Source organism: Ochotona princeps, chromosome 19 (genome assembly GCF_030435755.1).
Source record: "Ochotona princeps isolate mOchPri1 chromosome 19, mOchPri1.hap1, whole genome shotgun sequence".
Taxonomy (NCBI): Eukaryota; Metazoa; Chordata; class Mammalia; order Lagomorpha; family Ochotonidae; genus Ochotona; species Ochotona princeps.
In genome coordinates, this window is record NC_080850.1 from 1738928 (window position 1) to 1759677 (window position 20750).

The following is a 20750-nucleotide window of genomic DNA, read 5'->3' on the forward strand; positions in this document are numbered from 1 at the left end:
CTGCCCGGCTTCAAGACTGGTCCTGTCACTCCTTCAGAGTCAGCCGCACAGCACTCTCTCTGGGGGCTTCCTGTGTCTCCAAGTTGTAAATGGCTGGTTGTGGGACAGCCCAATAAAAACACCCATTGCCCTCAAGGTCCTCCTCCCACTTGTATTAATCACCCCACACACTCAGGCCTTTTGCCTAGGTTCACCGTGATGGCATCTGCGGGTCACCAGTTTGTCACCCCCCCCCCCACACACACACAGCCGGTGCAGTTGCATGCAGATTCCCACAGTGCCTTGAAGGAATTCAGGAAATGCCGCCCCCAAATAAGCTGCCTTGGCTTACGGAGTCCTTGGGGAACAGCAGGTGCCGGCACCAGCTTGCTCTGAGCTTCCTTTCTCTGCCTAAGCGGATCTTTAAAAATCAGCTCAGCCTTCCGCCCCGCTGGACCACCCTGGGACTCTCCCCACGGGGCAGCAGACTTCCGGCGATCCCAACAGAGGAGCCTGGGGGTTGGTGCTGTTCCCAGACAAGAGTTGCCTCTTCTGAGGGCTGCAGACCACTGTACACCATCTTTCTTCACTGTTCAGTCCCTCCCCTTCCCTCCTGTGCTATGTAGATACTGTGACTCCCCCTCCACCCCCCCCCAGAAAGTAGGAGACTTTCAAAAGTGCATGAAAGAGAGAATTAAAAGCTGTTTGAGTGCAAACAAATTTGAAATCCATGCCTAGTGTTTTTTTTCCTCCATGAGCCTTGCGAAGACCCCCATCAAACGCCCATTACTATCCGACTCTTCTCTTGTGAGCTCAGCCTGGGCTGTCTGCTGGGAGGCTTCCGTCCCAGCCCAGCCAAACGCCTCTGTCCTCCTGTCTTAAGGGCCTGAACTCTTGCGAAAAGGCAGCTTCGTGGCTGTTTTCTACCTGGGAGAAGGATGGAAAACGACGGCGTGGCTCTCAACCCCACCATTACCTTCCCCGTGACCTCTGGCAGTCTTGGAGTCTTAATTTGTAAAACCGGACAAATCGTTAGGGAGAATTACACACGGCATAAACAGGTCACAAGGGCTGGATGCCAGTGTCCCCCACCGCTTGCTGGAGCTGAGCCAGGCCCCATCTGCAGCATTAGAGGATTCTAGAACTCGAGCTGGGTGGCAGAAACTCTCCAGCCCTCCTCGCTCCTGGCAGTACCTCCTTCTCTACCGAGCACTGTGTCACAGAGGAGGCCCTGTGATTGTCAGGGGTCGCGGTGGTAGCCTCACGCCTTGGAGTGAAAGTGAACTCCAGGATCTAGACTACCCTCCCTGAGTCAGCGGAGCTGGGGAGGAGCCTTTGCTCAGCCCTCCAGCGGGTGACCCTGGAAGCCCCCAGGCAGCAGCTGGGGTGGGTGCTGAGAGCTGCCAGGACTTGCTCAGGTGCCTGTCCCAGAGTGGGAGAACTCAGACCTGCAGGAGCCGGCCTGGACATCAGGGTGAAGGCCCATCCGAGAAGTCCAGGCAGCTGAACAGGCCTGTTCCTGTGTCCCCAGAAACCTGGGTGACTCCTTCCTCTGCCTCCCCTCCCGCCAAATCTCAGGAGGTGTTGCCTCCCAGAGGGTAGCAGGGTAGCTGGCCCTGGGACTTGGAAGCCCTGTGCTTCCTTCAGGAATAAATCGAAAGGGGTTGAAGTGGAAGGGATAGGGGGAGGCTGGGGATACCACTGCCAAAGTGTTACCCCTGCAAGACAGGGGGATGTGCTTAACACCTCTACAAGGCACACATTGTCATGAAGGAAGATGTTATTGTTGCAGAATAAACTCCCAAACTAGGGAAGGTGTTACTGGAGAACTTCCAAATCTGGTCCATTTACACAACATGCAGAAAGCCATCACTGACACTGGGAAGGCGGAAGAAAGCAGGTGTCTGCTGCAAAGCACAGAGCAAGGAGCCATGCAGCTGTCACTCAGCAGAGAACCTTGTCCTAGAGCAAGGAGCCATGCAGCTGTCACTCAGCAGAGAACCTTGTCCTAGAGCAAGGAGCCATGCAGCTGTCACTCAGCAGAGAACCTTGTCCTAGAGCAAGGAGCCATGCAGCTGTCACTCAGCAGAGAACCTTGTCCTAGAGCAAGGAGCCATGCAGCTGTCACTCAGTTCCTGAGCTCCCTGCAGAACAGTGGCCCATCCTGGAAGATCCCGGAAGTCATTCCTCCCCTGTCCAACATGCCCTCAGCTATTTCTGCTCCAGTGTGTCCCCAGACTCCCTTTCCTAGGCAATCTGCAGCCCCTCGCCTGGGGGCAGGATGGCATGCCTTGGCCAGCATTCCCTGGTTCTCCCCTTCTCCTTCTTCTCCCTTTTTTTTTTTTTAAATCTTAACTTTTTTTAAGTTTTGGGGCCCAGCACGGTAGCTTAGTGGCTAAAATCTTCACCTTGCATGTGCCAGGGATCCCATATGGGTGCCGGTTTGTGTCCCAGATGCTCCACTTCCCATCCAGCATCCTGCTTGTGGCCTAGCAAAAGAGTGGAGGACGGCCCAAAGCCTTGGGACCCTACACCCACGTGGGAGACCCGGAAGAAGCTCCTGACTCCTGGCTTCAGATCAGCTCAGTACCAGCCATTGTGGCCACTTGAGGAATGAATCAGCAGACAGAAAATCTTTCTCTCTGTCTCTCCTCTGTAAATATGCCTTGCCAACAAAATAAATAAATCTTGAAAAAAAATTTTTAACTTTTACTTTTCATGATACAGTTCCATAGGCTCAAGGATTGCCTCTCCTTCTTACCCAGCCCCCCACTGATTTCTGCTGTGTTACAAGAGGAGTATATGGTCCTTCAACAACAGTCAGAAGGGCATCATTCTGATATTTAATGTATTCTGACAATACACAATTGTAGAAAGTCCAGCATCTTATTGTCAAGATATCTGTAACAGTTCCAATAAGAATCCATCATTTGTAAATTACTTTTTTTGGTCACTGCATCTTAATTATGGGAACTCTATTAGATGTGCCCCATGCTTAGAGATTTCATTTCATTTTATTTTCATACTTCTTTATTTTTAAAATATATTTCTTTATTTTTATTGAAAAATCAATTTGCAGAGAGAAGGAGAAACAGGGAGAAAGATCTTCTGTCCACTAGTTCACTGCCCAAGTAGTCGCAATAGCTGGAGCTGAGCTGAGCCAAAGCCAGGAGCCAGGAGCTTCTTCTGGGTCTCGCACGCGGGTGAAGCATGCCAAGGTGTTGGGCCATCCTCGATTGCTTTCCCAGGTCACAAGCAGGAAGCTGGATGGGAAGTGGAGCAGCCAGGATACAAACCGGAGCCCATATGGGATCCTGGCGCATGCAAGGTGAGGACTTGAACCACAAAGCTACCATGTCGGGCCCCTACACTTTCATTTTTCACAAAATAAAAATTCCATACAGCTACATAGGCTCCATCTATCTTTTTTCAATTATTTTATTTTTGATGCTTACATAGTTGACAAGGATGCACCACAGGTTAGAGTGGGGAGGGTCCAGGTGTGGGGGAAGGTGGATGGGACAGATGCTTCCAATTTTCCTTTTCCTCCCTTTTTTCCTGTGTCTGTTGGAGGGGGAGCCCTACTTACCTTAAAAAAAAAAAAAAAGGCAGCTATGCTGGCACTCTGGTATAGTTAACACAAATTTGGCATTAACCAGACCCAGAATGCCCACCAGCTACTGGCTGCTTTTCTCCCAGTAGTGTGACACTTGCCTAGGTACAGGACAACTGGGTTGTTGCCCACAGTTGGGGAGGGGTGAAGGTTCTTACAGATTAAAATTGGAGCTGAGAAGCACAGGTTCAGCTTAGCTGATTTCCAAGTTCCCGGTCTGTCAGTGGTGTTCATGACCTTCCTTTGAATGGCATTAGTGCCGTAGCCTTCAGGGAATTTATGATGGCCAAGGTCGGCTTCAGGTGGCCTGAGGAGTTCCACACAAGTGGGAGTTAGCTTTCTGCCTCAGACCTGGAATTTTTCTTTCTGGACTTGAAATTTCTCTATATAAGCCCCTGTGGATAATACTAGCCAACAAGGCTTTTATTAATTGAAGAAAAGGCTTAAAAACAACAACAAAATGGGCCCAGCATGATGGCTCAACTACCTGGTCCTCCCTCTTCAAGCACCGGCATCCCACATGGGCTCTGTTTTGGGTCCTGGCTGCTCCACTTCTTATCCAGTTCTGTGCTTGTGGCCTGAAAAAGCAGCAGAGGATGGCCTAAAGCCATGGGTCCCTGTATCCACGAAGGAAACCTGGAAGAGGCTCCTGGCTCCTGGTTTCAGATGAGCCATTTGAAGAGTAGACAAGTGGATAGAAGGTCTTTGTCTGCTTCTTTCTATAAATTTGCCTTTCTTTCTTTCTTTCTTTGTATATTTTTATTTCATTTTATTTGGGATTCCTCCCTCCCGAGCCCCCTGCCCCCAACATGTTTTCCCCACATTGCTACAATAGTATAGTCCCTCATAAGGAGTCATAATGTCATCAGTCTCTTACTTAAGTGTGTCCCGACATGGCTGGTACAGACATGTCAGACAGACCGGCATCCCATTGTCTACACATGTCCAACAGTTTCATTGGGAATCCATCTTTTGTTTGGAAGTAGAAATGCATGTTGCATTGTACCCCTCACATCTGGATATGGCAGACCCCAGCCCTCCATCAGGATACATTTCTATAAATGAGAAGCCATGAAACAAGGTCAACAACTGGTATGAGTTAGAACAGCCACAACAACAGCAACAAATTACAGCACCATGAAAAAACGCAACACTGACTGACCAACTCATGGGTGACAAAAAGGAAACACAAAAGTCTCTTGGGAAAAATGATGCCACCGTGTAATCCATGAGCCAGTGATGAATTCAACAAGAGAAAGGAAAGTGTTTGGAATAAATGAAACCAAAATAAAAACATCAAAACACACAGGATGCAGCCCCCCCCCCCCAAAAAAAGAAAGAAAACAAAACCAGTAAGGATCGGGTTATTAAAGTTAAGCTTTCCATGTTGGTTTTCTTATATTAGAGAGAACATACGGTATTTGTTCTTTTGTGATTGACTCATTTCACTGAGCATAATGGTCTCTAGTTGAGACCACCTAGTAGTAAATGATATAATTTCATTTTTCTTGATAGCTGAGTAATATTTCATGGAGTGGAGGTACCACAGTTTCTTTAACCACTCTTCTTTGGACGCACATCTGGATTGTTTCCATGTCTTTGCTATTGTGGATTGTGCTGCTGCAAATATAGGATTAAAGATCCCCTTCTCATATGCAGTAAATCTGCCTTTCTAATAAAACAAATTTTTATAAACAACGATAATAAAAAAAAACCCCACAAACAACAACAACAAAAACCCGTTTCTTTTCAACATGTTGAAAGGCACAGTTACAGAGACACTGAAGGCGAGATCTTCCATCCACTGAGTTACTTCCCAAATGGCTGAAATGTTCAGACAGAGGCCAGGAGTTTCTGGAACTCTCACTTGGGTGCAGGGGCCGAAGCGTTTACGTCTTGTCTGCTGCTTTCCCAGGCCATTAGCAGGAAGCTGAGCCAGAGTATCGCAGTGGCTTCACCTGCTACGCCACAACACCAGTGCCGCACATGCCTTCTGGGGTTCTGTGAATGCCAGAGGGCCAATGGGATGTTCCCTCAGTTCAGGGAATTCCTTGGGTAAAGGACAGGCCTTGAGGATACCTTGATAGAGGATACCTTGAGCTTAGCAAGGGTGAGAGGGTGGTTCCTGCCTTTGCATCATGGGGGTTTGGTCTGTGTATTTTATCACATCTGAAAATGTTTGTAAAACAGAGAAAAATCTATGTATCAAAGTGAGCTTGAGTAGTAACATCGAGTACCGTCCAAAGGGTGCTGGGAAGTAGCTTTCCGTAAGTGTGGTTTGGTTTTTTTTTTAAAGGACCGCGTCTTGATTGCTGCTGTTTATTTTTGTCTTAAAGTTTTTTTTTCAGATTTATTTATTTTTTATTTGAAAGGTAGATTTTATGGAAGGAGAGACAGAGATCTTCCTCCATCTGCAGGCTCACTCTCTAAATGGCTACAAGGGTCAGAGCTGAGCCCATTTAAAGCTGGCAGTTTGGAGCTTCTTTTCGGTTTCCCACATAGGTTACAAGTCCCAAGGACCTGGGCCACCCTACAGTGCTCTCCCAGGCCATACGCTGCTGAAACACAAGTTGAGCAGCTGAAACATGAAACGGTACCCATAGGGCATGCTGGTGCCACTGCGTAGAGGATTAGCCTGCTGTGTGCTGTTAAGATTTTATTCTTTTTCCAGGGCTGACGCGATGGCTCAACCATCTAATCCTCTGCCTGCAAGTGTCAACATCCCATTTGGACACTGGTTCATGTCCCAGCTGCTCCACTTCCCATCCAGCTCTTGTCTTTCTGTCTCTCCTTCCCTCTATAATATCTGACTTTCCAATAAAAATAAATACATCTTTAAAAAAAAAAAAAGATTTTTTTTTTCTTTTTCCAGAGCGACAAAGAGGAAGTGGCAGAGGGGGTCCATTTTTTGTCTACTGTTCACTCCCCAGACGCTAGCTGCAGTCGGTTCTGAACTAGAGCAAGCCCAGGAACCTAGAACTTTATCCAGGTCTCTCACCTGGGTGTCAGGAACCAAGTTCTTGAGCCGTCACCTGCTACCTTCAAGGGCGTGCGTTAGCCAGCAGCTGGAACTGGAAGTAGCAGTAGGCAGGCTTCTGGGATGGGCGTCCCCGCAGTGGGTTCCCTGGCTGTGCCACGCCGCCCACTCCAGGAGGGGATTGAAGTCTGTCAGATGGTGTCTCTACCTTCAGCAGCCACTGTCCAGTGCTGCTGTTACCGCCACAGCGACCACGCCCCTCACAGGTGACTTCATTTACACATCTGTGTTTTCCATCTTGTCCTTGGAAACTGTCAACGCTATCCATGACCTGGAAATGAGACTGCCAAACAGTGGCTGAGAGGAGTCACACACTGTGTGCCATCTCACCAGGTCGCTGAGGGGAGGTGGTGGCATCAGCTGGGGCCCTGCGTTCGTCCTTACACACCCACCAGGTCTGCACCACGTCTCCTGGGCATGGCTGGGAGGTCCATGCCTGCAGGCCGTGTTGTGGCTGCAGGTACATCGCTCAGTACGTTGTGCTTCCTCTACCTGCGTTGCGTCATTGCCTGCTAGAAGAAATCTTTGTTTTTCTTTTTGTTTTATTTGAAAGGCAAAGAGACAGGAGCAAATCTTCTGTCCACTGATCAGTTTCTTCAAATGCTTGCAACAACCAACGCTGGGCCCGGTTAAAGCCACAAGCCTGGAACTCCATCCTGGTCTCCCACGCTGGGAGACATAGGCACAGCTACTGAGTTCTCATCTGCTACCTTCTCAGATGCACCAACAGGAGCTGCATCAGAGGCAGAACCAGGACTCAAACCCTGTGTTCTGGTATCGGTCGCAGGTGTCCCACTGCTGTGTCCAGTGCCCAATGCCCACTCTTACAGAAATGTTGAAACTATGGGCCCGGCAGCATAGCCTAGCGGCTAAGTCCTCGCCTTGAACACACCGAGATCCCATATGGGTGCTGGTTCTAATCCCAGTGGCTCCACTTCCCATCCAGCTCCTTGCTTGTGGCCTGGGAAAGCAGTGGAGGACGGCCCAAAGCCTTGGGACACTGCACCCGTGTGGGAGACCCAGAAGAGGTTCCAGATTCCCGGCTTCGGATCGGCGCAGCACTGGCCGTTGCGCTCACTTGGGGAGTGAATCATCGGACGGAAGATCTTCCTCTCTGTCTCTCCTCTTCTCTGTATATCCGACTTTGGAATAAAAATAAATAAATCTTTTTTAAAAGAAAAAGAAATATCTCTGAATGGTGTGCTGGGTAAGCAAGGCAGGACCATGTAGTCAGACAGGCGGGAGGGAAATATCTAGTTTCAATGTTTCTTTTTCTTTCTTTTTTTTTTAAGATTTATTTTATTTTTATTGGAAAGGCACATATACAGAGAGGAGGAGGGACGGAGAGGAAGATCTTCCATCTGATGATTCACTCCCCAAGTGAGCACCATGGCCAGTGCTGCACCAATCCAAACCAGGAGCCAGGAACCTCCTCTGAGTCTCCCACACGGGTGCAGGGTCCCAAGGCTTTGGGCCGTCCTCCACTGCTTTCCCAGGCCACAAGCAAGGAGCTGGATGGGAAGTGAAGCTGCCGGGATTAGAACCGGCGCCCATATGGGATCCTGGTGTGTTCAAGGTGAGGACTTTAGTCGCTAGGCTATGCTGCCGGGCCCCAGAGATATTTCAAGAACACAGCCGTCAGGGCGCTTGTGGGGCAGTGCTCCACCAGCTGAGACACAGACACCTCAATCAGAGCACTGCTAGGAATCATGGCTGATCTGCTTCTGATTCGGCTTCCTGCTGATGTGCTTGGGCGAGCAGTGAGAGCTGGCCCCTGCCAGTGACGTGCGAAATGTGGGTGGAGCACCAGGCTCCTGGCTTTGTCTTGGCTCAGCCCAACCATTGCAGCCATCTGAGGAGTGAACCAGCAGGTGGAAGCCCTCTCTCTTCTCTGGCACTTTTTGTTTACATAAATAAATATTTTTAAAATTTAGTTTTATTTTTCTAATGTTGTTTACATAATTGGCGAGTGCATACCCATGAGGACCACTGAATAGGGTGGGGAGTATTGAGGTACGGGGAGATAAATAAATCATTTTTTTAAAAGATTCATTTATTTTGATCGGAAAGTCAGGTATACAGAGAGGAAGAGAGACAGAGAAGAAGATCTTCCTTCTGCCGCAATGGCCAGATTTGAGCTGATCCAAAGCCAGAAGCCAGGAGCTTCTTTCAAGTCTCCCACATGGGTGCAGGGTCCCCAGGCTTTGGGCCGTCCTCAACTGCCTTCCCAGGCCACAAGCAGGGAGCTGGATGGGAAGTGAGGCCGCCAGGACACAAACCAGCACCCATATGGGATCCTGGTGCATGCAAGACGAGGACTTTAGCCATAAGGCTACTCTGCTGGGACCCTAAATAAATCTTTTTTTTTTTTTAAGATTTATTTTATTTTTCTTTTATTGGAAAGTCAGATGCACAGAGAGGAGGAGAGACAGAGAGGAAGATCTTCCGTCCATTGAAACGCACTTATGTACACACATAACCAAGTTGGTGTGACTGGCATCACGGTGCAGTGGGTCAAGCTGCTGCTTTAGACCTAAGCGTTTCATATGTTGGTGTGAGTTTCAGTCCCAGCTGCTCTACTTGTGACCCACATTCCCATCAATGCACAGGGGAAGGCAGCAGAAGACGGTTTAAATACATGGACCCTACCACCCTTTGGGAGATTAGGACGGAGTTCCTGGCTTCTGGCTTTGGCTTGGTCCAGTCCTGGCTGTTGCGGTCATTTGGAGAGTGAACCAGGAGATAGAAGAACTCTCTCTCTCTCTCTCTTTCTGATGCTGTGCCATTCAAAACCAAAAAAGCAAAGCAAGCTGCTGGCTGCCTCCATCATGTCTCGTGCAGTAGGAAGCACCTGTAATACAGGGCTTCCAAATGTGCCCTCGGTTTTCTTTCACCACCATTGATTTCTAGGCTTTCACAGCACCACCTCCCACCCTGTGCAGGCCTGCACACAGACCTCAGGCCCTTCCTCGTCTTTCTGAGTTGTAAGAAAGCAAAGTCCAGACAGGATTTTTCACCCATAAGCATCTCCAGGCAGACAGACCTTTTCAATTATAATAATTGTACATTCACGTTAGAGTGCATGATTTCATAGATGTGGTTACACATAAGCTGGCCGGGGTCTGCTGGGTGGGACCTCTGGCAGCACTGGGCTGTTCTGGTCCTTCAGGAGAAGCAGGAAGCTTGCCCCTGTTTGGCTCAAGGGTGGACCAGGGTGATACCTGCTCTGTGGGAAGCTTGCCCCTGTTTGGCTCAAGGGTGGACCAGGGTGATACCTGCTCTGTGGGATTCCCACTGAAGCAGTGGCAGGATGCCCGAGCACCTCCCACAGTGCCCACAGGTAGATGCCTTCACAGGCCTGCTCTTGGGACCGGTGACTCTCTCAGGGGCCTACCCAGCCAGCCCTCCCCCTCCCCCGACCCTTCCTTGCATGTGTCCAGGGAGCTGAGCCAGGGGCCTGGCCCTCTCTGACCTTGGTCTTTGCTCTGGCAAGCACACAGGCCCTCAGAGGTCCTCTGAAAATCAGCCCTCCGTCCCATGTATCTGCAGGCACGGCTCTGTTCCATCTCCCTAGCTGGCCAGTAGATGACCCAGCCTGGCCATGTCACAAAGCTCAACCAGGCAGCATGAGAGCCACCGCCTATACCTAAACATCTACCCAGCCCCACCCAGGAGAGCCAGACAGACACACACACGCCCTCACCCTCACACACCCTCACTCCCTCACCCTCACCGCTTGGCCCTGCCACACCCCTGCTCCTCCCCGCCTCCAGACCCACCGCACCCTCAACTTGTTCCACCTTATCCAAGGACTGGGCCACCCGTGGGTCCTCACGTGGCACGCGAAACCCAAGCTCGTTGTAACTTTGCCAGGCCTGAGAGTGGCAGCGTGGGCACAGGCTGTGGGTGAGGGCAGAGCTGTCAGTGTAGGGCCTGGCAGCAGCCTCTTCTCTGCCTGGATTAGGCCGCTTGTGTGAACCCGGGGGAAGCTCACGGACGCCTGCTTAGTTAGTTGCTGTAGTTAGGTCCTCTGAGAAGCAGATGCTTGAGAGCGGGAGGAGAGGAGGCGGGACTGTGAAGTCGGCTGAACACCTGCCTAGCCAGTAACTCTGGAGCTCACCAGCTGTGGAGCCAGCACCCTCCTCACCCAGCCCTGGGTAGAAGAGAGCCTCAGTCACTGGCCGTGGAAGTGTGCCATTGGGATCTATAGTCTAAGATGGGTCCCCCAGGCGCTGACAGCCTGCAGCTGGGCAATGACGGCTTGGCTGAGAGGCACTTCATCTCGTCCACCCAGTCATGCATACCAGGCTGCAAACCTGAAACCTTGAGCCTGAATGCCGGCTGTTGGTAAGGCCATGGCCATTGTAAGGGTCCCAGCAGGTACTCTTCTCATGCAAGACAGAATGCCAAGTGCTGTGGTTTGGCTATGGTTTTGGTGTCCCTCCCCAGGGCTTCCTATGTTGAAACATTATCTCCTTGGGGAGGAAGAAGAGTGTAAATTTCATGTGACTCTGGTGCTTAGAGGTAGGGTTTCTGGGAGGAGATTAGGACAGGGTTAGGGAGCCGGCACATTGACTGGTTAATCCTCGGCCTCTAAAGACCAGAATCTCATATAGGCACCACTTTGTGTTCCAGCTGCTCCATTTCCCACCCAGCTCCCTGCTTGTGGCCTGGGAAAGCAATGGAAGATAATGACTTGATGCCTTGGGACCCTGCACCCACACAGGAGACTTGGAAGAGGCTCCTTGCTTCAGATCAATTCAGCTCCAGGCATTGTGGGCATTTGGGGAGGGCCAGCAGATGGAAGATCTTTCTCTTCTCTGTAAATTTTTCTTTCAAATAAAAAAAAAAAACTTAAAAAAAAAAGATTTATTTATTTTCATTGGAAAGTCAGATATACAGAGAGGAAGAGAGGCAGAAAGAAAGATCTTTCGTCCACTGATTCACTCCCCAAGTGGCCACAACAGCCGGTACTGGGCTTATCCAAAGCCAGGAGCCAGGAGTTTCTTCCGGGTCTCCCATGCAGGTGCAGGGTCCCAAGGTTTTGGACTGTGCTCAACTGCCCTTCCAGGCCACAAGCAGGGAGCTAGATAGGAAGTAGGGCCACTGGGACATGAACTGGCACCCATATGGGATCCCGGCGCATGCAAGGTGAGGATTTTAGCTACTAGGCTACTGTGCTGGGCTGAAAAATAAACAAATCTTAAAAAAAAAAAAAGATTAGGTTAGATCATCAGATGGAGACCTAGTGATTGAGTAAGAGGCGAGGTGAGGAGGGAGAGGCAAAGGGACCGTGGTGGCTACCGGCTACCTCCAGGGAGGCGGTGCCAGCCGGGAGCTTGACCTTGGGCTCTGGTGCTCCTCTGGTCCTGAGCTCAGGCAGGTGGGAGCACTTAGGGAATGAATCAGAAGCTGGGAGCTCTCCCTCTCTGTCTTACATCTTTCTGTCTCTCAAATATTAAAGAAATGAGAAGATGAGACCAGTGCTGTGGTTTAACAGGTTCAGTCAGCGTGTGCAGAGCCAACATCCCCTATGGGTGCTGGTTTGTGTCCCAGCTGCTCCACTTCCTACTCTAATGTACCTGGGAAAGCACCAGAGGATGGCCCAAGGACCTGGGTCCCTGCACCCATGTGGGTGACCCCGATGTAGCCATCTAGAGAGTAAACCAGCAAGTAGAGCTCTCTCTGTTGCTGCTTCCTTCTGTAACTCTGCCTTTCAAATAAATATATCAATCTAAAACAAAATTTAAAAAATCAAAGGAAAAGAAAGACCTCTCTGCTCAGGCCATCTGGCACCAACTCCGGGACGAGCCGATGAGAACAAGGTCTTCCAGTTTGGAAGAGCGGAGTAGGGGCGTGTGAGTTCAGGATGAGGACACTGAGATCCAACACATCCTCAGACACGAGGCCCGTGGGCAGGGGGGGTGCAAGCGTGGCTGTTGGAGCAGGGCAGCAGCCCTCTGCCATCTTCAGATACATCCGATTCCCTGGAGCCCAGGATTTCACGAGCCATTTGGTGGGCCAGCAGGGGAGCAAGGCTGGGATATCTTTTCTCCTGGGAAAGAATGTTGGTTGTCCTGCTTGTTGTTTTTGACTCAGAGCTTTTCAGAGTGTCTAGGAGGTGCCAAGCATGGCAACCCACTGGTCACTTGGACAGGCATGTTCGCGAGGGGCTGTGTCCCATGTATGCGAGTCAGCATACTCCATGTCATTCATGGTTCAGACACACTTGTTGAGGGACTGCCCAGTTCCAGGCGCTTCCAGAGATGCCATGGGAGCAAGTTGGATGTAGCTTCTGATTGCTTTTACAGCTGCGATCTAAACTGTGCGGTGCGGCTGCCTGTCAACCGATCCACGGATTAGCACAGATACTCTGGGAACAAAGCAGGAGGAAAGGAAGGCTTATTTAACAATGGCTCCCTTGCAATGGGTTAACCATTTGGAAAAGATTAAAGTTAGAGCTTCACTTTACAGTGTAATCTAATAATTCTATTATTTAACCAAATTGTAGGGGGTGGTGTGTTGGCACAGCAGGTCAAGCCATCTCCTACAATGCCGGCAACTATCATCTGAGTGCCTGTTTTGAGTTCCAGCTGCCCCATCCAGCTTCCTGCTAAGGCACCTGGGAAAGCAATGAAAGACAGCCCAAGGACTCCCACCCATGTGAGAGACCCAAATGGATGTCTACCTCCTGGTTTCAGGCTGGCCCAGGCCCAGCCACTGCATTCATTACAGCCAGTTGAGGTGTGAGCAGGCAGGTAAAAGATTAAGCTTTCTCTCCATCTCTCTCTGTAACTCTGCTTTTTCTGATAAATAAACTTTTTTTTTTTTTTTTACAATGGAGCAAATGGTAAGGGTGAATTCTGCCTTGAGTACTTAGGCCGTTGGTCGTGCTGCCCGCGCCCAATGTGGCAGTTGGCCATATCTGGGGAGTAAACCGGTAGATGAGAATTTCTGTCTTGCCCATCTTCTCAAATAGGTAGTTATCTAAAAATGATATTAAATTATAAAAAGTAAAGGAAAAAACAGCTAAGGATCCAAGTCATTGCCCAGGGGTCGGTTTTGTGGAGGAAGAGGTTTAACCAGCTGCTTGGGAGGCCCATGGCCCAAACTGGAGTGCTGGTTTGAGTTGTACTGACTCTATTTCTGGTCCAGTTCCTTGCTGATGTGCCTGAAAAGCAGCAGACGAAAGCGCAGGCCCTGAGTCCCTGCTGCCCAGGTGGCTTATGGAGCTTCTGGCTCCTGGTTTCAGCATATCTGAGCTCTGGCTATTGCAACCATGTGTTTCTAGAGAGTGAACCAGTAAACAAAATCTTCCTTCTTTTTTTGTCACTCTTAAACGAATCAATCAGTGTGTGTGTGTGTGTGTGTTTTAAGGGATGAGGTACCAAAAAAGGAAAAAGAGGGAGTGAGCTCAGACAGCTCCATTTGCAGACACACACCCTTCCTGGCTCTCACCAAGGGACATGCTCCGGCACCCCAAGATTCCACCATCAGGAACATAGCACCCTCAGGTCACGAGCTAAGAAAGATCCCATTTGCTTTGTCATTCGCACAGTCAGTGCTGTTGTGTTATTGGCAGCAACAGACAGCCCAACACAGGAGCCTTCCAAATACCCAGGGGGACCAGCCATGCTCTGCTCAGGTCTGATAGCTGTGTGCAGACAAGACGGGAACAGAGGCTCTCATCCTATCTGACAGACGAAAGGGGAGCCCAGCCAGGTTTGTCTGGTTCGACTTCTTCTCAGCACTGGGTGTCATTCCTGGGGTGCAAGGCAGGACACTTTCTGGAGTAAGGATCTTAAATGGGGGAGGTCAAAGAATGTCTGCTCCGCTGCCTCTTAGGCAGAAATGCAGGGCAAGTTAGAGAACTATCGCTGGGCCTACGGCTGTGTTTTAGGCAGGTAGATGGGTTATAGTTTTAGGGATCCATCTTAAGAGAGAAGAACTCTATTGGTTTAAAAGATTTATTTATCTTTATTGCAAAGTCACATATATAGAGAAGAGGAAAGACAGGAAGGTCTTCCATCTGATGATTCACTCCCCAAGTGACCACAACAGCTGGAGCTGATCTGAAGCCAGGAGCCAGTAGCCTCTTCCAGGTCTCCCATGCAGGTGCAGGTACAGCGTCCCAAGGCTTTGGGCCGTCCTCGAGTGCTTTCCCAGGCCACAGGCAGGGAGCTGGATGGGAAGTGGGACTGCCAGGATTAGAATCGGTGCCTATATGGGATCCCAGAGCATTTAAGGCGAGGACTTTAGCTGCTAGGCCACCACCATACCAGGTCCCAAGAATTCTATTTTGATGACCTGCTTTGGGCAAGAGAAAGTCAGAGAGAGAGACCTTACTTCAGACACCTGCCCAGCTGCTTTCGCTCCAAGGCCACAGCATGTCAGGATGACAGCCTCTGCGCGTTGTGCTCTGAGTCCAGCAGTGCCTGTCACGGCATTTAGATGCAATGACAGAGGCGTGGACATGCAGTGCTGTGGTCCCAGTGCCCTGGGATGCCTGCCTCGGTATCTGAGTATTGGGTGCGGACACTGGGAGGTAGCAGCATTGGCTCAAGGATCTGGGCTTCCACACAGGCGTGGGAGGCCTGGACAGAGTTCTGGGCTGCTGGTCCCTGGTCTGGTTTGACCATGGACTGAGCAGTGGGAAAGTGAGTGGGGGCTTTGTGTGTCTCTGTTGGCCTTTCCAATACAAAGAAAACCTGCTATCTTAGCTGATACCTAGAATGCCTCCTAGAAATGCTAATGTTTCTTTAAAAAGTCCAAGGGGCATCCTGGTAGCCACAAGACTCTTCCACCTACGTAATCCTTGTGACCTTGGTTTACATCCTATGTCCCCACAGACCCAAGCCCCACTGCACAGCGCATTTTGTTTTTTCCTTTGGTCTCAAAGTGCCACCTGCCTTTTGTGGTGGCTACTTACACACAGTTCTCCACCCCAACCTCACCTCTCTGCCCTCCCCCCAGCTTCCCCCACTCTGCCCAGAACACAAGTTTTAGAAGTCTCAAAAGTAAACGCAGGTAAAGGATACACGCAAAGAGACGGAGTGGGATGGTCAGCGACTCTCAAGTGAGTGTGTTCTGGGCCCATCTCCCAGCTGTGGAATTTATGGCTCTGTTTACTCACCTCTAAAACGGGAGTTTGCATTCTTCATCGGATTATGATGAAGAATCTTTGAAATGGTGTACATACTCGGAGGGTCAGCACCCAACTGGGTGGGGGTCACTGATGGCCAGGGTGAAGCTGTACTGACCGTTGAAGCCACTCCTGGTAGCAAGGTGAGAAGAGAGATCCAGGTGTTTGTCACTTGGGCATGCTGGTTCCCTGAATGTCAATGTGGAGCCCCAGGGTCTTCTGGCTCCAGTCTTCAGACTGGAAGCGGCTCTGGAAGTGACCAGGAGAATTGCAGGGGACCCAGAAGATGTCCTGTGGGGGAGTGAAGGGGAGTAGACGGCAGACACCCCAGAACCTCTGCTCACAGATCATCAGCGTAGCACCGCTCTGCAAGGGTGCTGTTCCCATTTCTTCCATCAACAAACAGCCTGCTGGCCATCCCCACTCGGTTGGACCTTAACAGGACACTCAGATCGCATCCCTCCTCCACCCGGCCCCAGCCCTGTCTTCCCTCTGATCCTCCTCATTAGGATGCACACTCCAATCTCCTGTCCCTTGGCTAAAACTCAAACCTCACTGTCTTCCCCTCCGTCATCTCACACCCTTCCCATCCCTGCACCCGCTTCTTCCTATTCACTGTGTCCTAAGCAGGTGTTCCACTGCACCTGGCCTTCTGCGCACATCACCTACTTGCCCCACTGCTTCCTGCCTCACCCTTGCCTGGTCCCTTCTCTGCATTGTAGCCCAGGTGGTTCCAGAAAGCATGGACTGGTCCTACTCCTTCTCTGTGTACCTACAGCAGTCAGTGGCTGCCCCTGGCTGCCCTTGCCAGGCTCCATCAGATCACAGTGCCCGGCTCCTGCCTGTGTCCTCTGCCACAGCCTCCTTGGCTCACTAAGCTGCAGTCACACTGGCCGCCCTCGGGGACCTTGCACAGCTGTTTCCCCGCCATCTTCACTCAGGTATGTTTTGTTTCCATGCAGTGGCCTCCTAAAGGAAATCAGTGTTTGGACACACGGAAAACATCCTTTGCTTATATGCCATGTGAACAGGTGGCTGTAGTCTAGAAACGCCGTTGTCCCAAGAAACAATCTCCACCACCGTGTAACACTGCACTGTGTCTCCCGCAGCTTTTTCTTCTTGTTCCCAGGCAAGATCATCAGGCCCTTGTTGCCAGCTCGCCAGCAAGCAGAGTCGTACAGAGGAGAGGAAAGTGCTTATTGCAAGAAGCTAGCAGTCGGGAAGAGTGGATCTCTGAATTCAAAACATGCTCCTTCCACCCAAAGGCCGGCAAAGGGAGCTTTGAATGGGAACGGGTAACAAAACCAAACAATAACTAAAGATGAGTTTGGCTGATTGGTGAGTCAACACATTTCCAGGCTTTGTTCCGACGGTGCTCTGTGTAAGGAGGGTGGATCTTGATCACCGAGCACCATTGTTTGTAGTCTGTAGCTGCCTTTTTTTCTCAGCCTTACGGTCATATCCCCTCAGCAGGGCTCCTCAAATTTTTATGCATTATTTCCAGACCACTCACAGGTAACACGCAGGCTCAGCAGCCAGTTCTGTTTAGAATATGGAAAGGGAAGGGAAATGCTTTCATGACTCTCACATTCTCACCTAAAGCCCGAATGTAGCAGTGTGCATCTGGTCAGTGCCCACCTGCTGTGTTATTGCACATCCAGTCATTTTAACTTAGCCAACCCTTTATTTCATAAGTGCTTTCTAAAAAAAATCATTTATTTTTGTTGGAAAGGCAAATTTTACAGAGACAAGGAGAGACAGAGAGAAAAATCTTCCATCCTCTGATTAACTTCCCAAGCGGCTGCAATGGCCGGAACTGAGCCGATGCAAAGCCAGGAGCCAGGAGCTTCCGCCAGATCCCTAAAGTGGATGCAGGGTCCCAAGGCTTTGGGCTGTCCTCCACTGCTTTCTCAGGCCACAAGCAGGGAGCTGGGTGGGAAGTGGAGCAGCCGGGACACACACCGGCACCCATATGGGATCCTGGTGCTTAAGGGGGAGGGCATTAGGCAATTGGTCCATCTCCCTGGACCCAATGTATCTTTACTTTTTTTTTTGAAGATTTATTTATTTTTACTGGGAAGTCAGATATACAGAGAGGAGAGACAGAGAAGATCTCCTGTCTGATGATTCATTCCCCAAGTAAGCGCAACGGCCAGAACTGAGCCAATCTGAAGCCAGAAGCCAGGAGCTTCTTCTGGGTCTCCATGCAGGTGCAGGGTCCCAAGACTTCGGGCTGTCCTTGACTGCTTTCCCAGGCCACAAGCAGGGAGCTGGATTGGACGAGGGACTGCTGGGATTAGAAATAACACCTAGGGCTTGGCAGCGTGGCCTAGTGGCTAAGGTCCTCGCCTTGATCCCATATGGCTGCTGGTTCTAATCCCGGCAGCTCCACTTCCTCTCTGTCTCTCCTCCTCTCAGTATATCTGACTTTGTAACAAAAATAAAATAAATCTTCAAAAAAAAAAAAAAACCCTATCAACAGCCAATTCCAACAGGGCTGCTTGGCCACGCATCAAACACACCAATCTCAGCTCTGATCACGCGCACACCATGCAGACTGCATGAGACCTTGAACCAATCTTCTGCAACTTCCTAAAACTTGTTTACTGCCTCTGTGCCGTGAGAAGACAATAACAAGCGCCATCTTGGGGCATAGTCCCGCTCTCCACAAGAGAGATCATCCATGTACTAGCTCACTCCCCTGGATGGATCCAACACCCAGGCTTGGGGCCAAGAACTCCTTCAAGGTCTGGCACGTGGGTAGCAGGAGCCCAAATACTCTGTCCGTCTCCTGCTACCTTCTCAAGCACACTAGCAGGAAACGGAATGAGAAGCAGAGCAGCTGGAACTATTCCGCTCATGTCTTTTGTTCCTAGACTACCATGTGCATTTGGAAGTTGATGAAGACACTTGCATGCCCAGCCCAGGACCTCCACGCACTCCCACATGCCTGTTGTCCCTTTAACTCCACAGGCGTCGCTGCGGGCACTGTCCAGCCAATCTCCAGCTGGCTTAACCTGTGTGTCCCTCGGCGTTGTGGTCTTCCTGCCTCCCCAGATCCACAGTCGCCATCACAGATGATCTCCCTTGCTCTGCTGGTGGCACCTTCTCTTGCTTTACATCTGAAAATATATTTAAAAATTGTTTTTCACTTATTTACTTTATTTATTCAAAAGTCAGAGAGAGGGCCTGGTGCAGGGGCCTGGCGCAGTGGCCTGGTGGCTAAAGTTCTTGCCTTGAATGTGCTGGGATCCCATTGGGTGCCGGTTCTAATCCCAGCAGACCCCCCAACCCCTGCTTCCCATCCAGCTCCCTGCCTATGGCCTGGGAAAGCAGTGGAAGATGGCCCAAAGTCTTGGGACCCTGCACCCGCATGGGAAACCCAGAAGAGGCTCCTGACTCCTGGCTTCGGATTGGCACAGCTCCGGCTGTTGCGGTCACTTGGGGAATGAATCATCAGACGGAAGATCTTCCTCTGTCTCTCCTCCTAAATCTATATAATAAAAATGAATAAATCTTTTTAAAAAAAGTCAGAGAGAGGCTCCATTGCTGATTTCAAATATCCCTAACAGCCAAGCCTGGACCAAGCTGAAGCCAGAAACCTAGACTTCTGCCTGGGTTGTCCATGTGGGTGACAGGGACTCAGCCACTGGAGCCATCAGCCACTGCCTCCTGGGAGGCCAGAGAGGAAGCAGAGCGGGTCTCACGCCCCGGCACTCCGATGTGGCATGCAGCTGCCCCCAGATGTGCCTTAAGCACTACGGTAAATGTCTTGTCCCTCTCCAGGTGTTTTTTGTCAGTAAGTACGTTTTCACCAGGCATACCATTCCAGGCTGACACTAATTTCTTTAACACATGCCAGCCTCCGTCCCGCTGTCTGCTGGCTTCTGCCTGGCCTGCAAAGCAGATGCAGTCTGTTTCCGCCCATTAGTCAGCATTTGCTAGATGTTGCTCAGCAGATACCGCCAAACCAAGGTTGGCAACAACAGAGCATGTTGCTGGCTCCCTTTGCACACCCCTGGGTCAGCTGCAGCTCCCACCTGGGACCTGCCAGACTCCAGGCAGAGGGAAAATAGCAACGGCAGAATCCTTGCTGGCCCGGCAAGCTTTCGCTGAGACGCAGCAGGCCTGGCTTATCCTTGCCTGCTCTTGGCCAATCCTGCTGTCAACGGGGAGGGAAAGGGCTCCCACCGGTGTTGGCTTCAAAGCCCTGGGGGCAATCGCGCAATCTGTCAACAGGGGCTCCCACAAGGGGTTCTGTATCACTCGGGCTCCACTTGGGGAAGTGGGAGCCACGCCAAGGTTTTCAAACAAAGGCAATCACATAGAGAGGGCAGCTTGTTTACACGGTGTCGGCAGGTTGAAAGGGCAGACGAGGATGCTGAGGTTGCCCAGATGTTGGTAATTACAGGAAGCAGCTACCCACCCTCAGGCCTGGGAGGATGAAAGGGAAGAGCTGGAGTTGGCAGGATCTTGGATCTTGAAGACCTGCTGCTGGGGCTGGGCCCTGTGACAGGGGCTGATGGGGAATGATGCTCTGCCTGCTGAAACTTAGCTGACAGGAAGTGGGCGGGAAGGAGCCCCTTCTGCCACCTGCCAAGGGCAGAACCTGACAGCCGGCCACCTAGTAAGAGGGATTGGGGAACATGGATCGCAGACCCCTGCCCCATGGCTCCAAGCCAGTTATGGAAGAGTGGGGAGCTCCAACCCGAGGTAACAGCAGAACCATTCTCCATGGCTTTGCTCCGGCTGCTGTAATGACATCTTGTCTTTGATTTCATTTCCTTTTTTGGGGGGGTGGGGTGGGGGGTTTAAGTTCTTTCGTTGTCATTAATCAGCTATACAAATATTTTAAACAAATGGGGGGTTTGTTTTCTTTATTTTTAATTTTTATTGGAAAGGCAGATAGATAGATAGGAGGAGAGACAGAGAGGAAGATCTTCTGTCCTATGATTCACTCCCCATGCAGCCGTAACGGC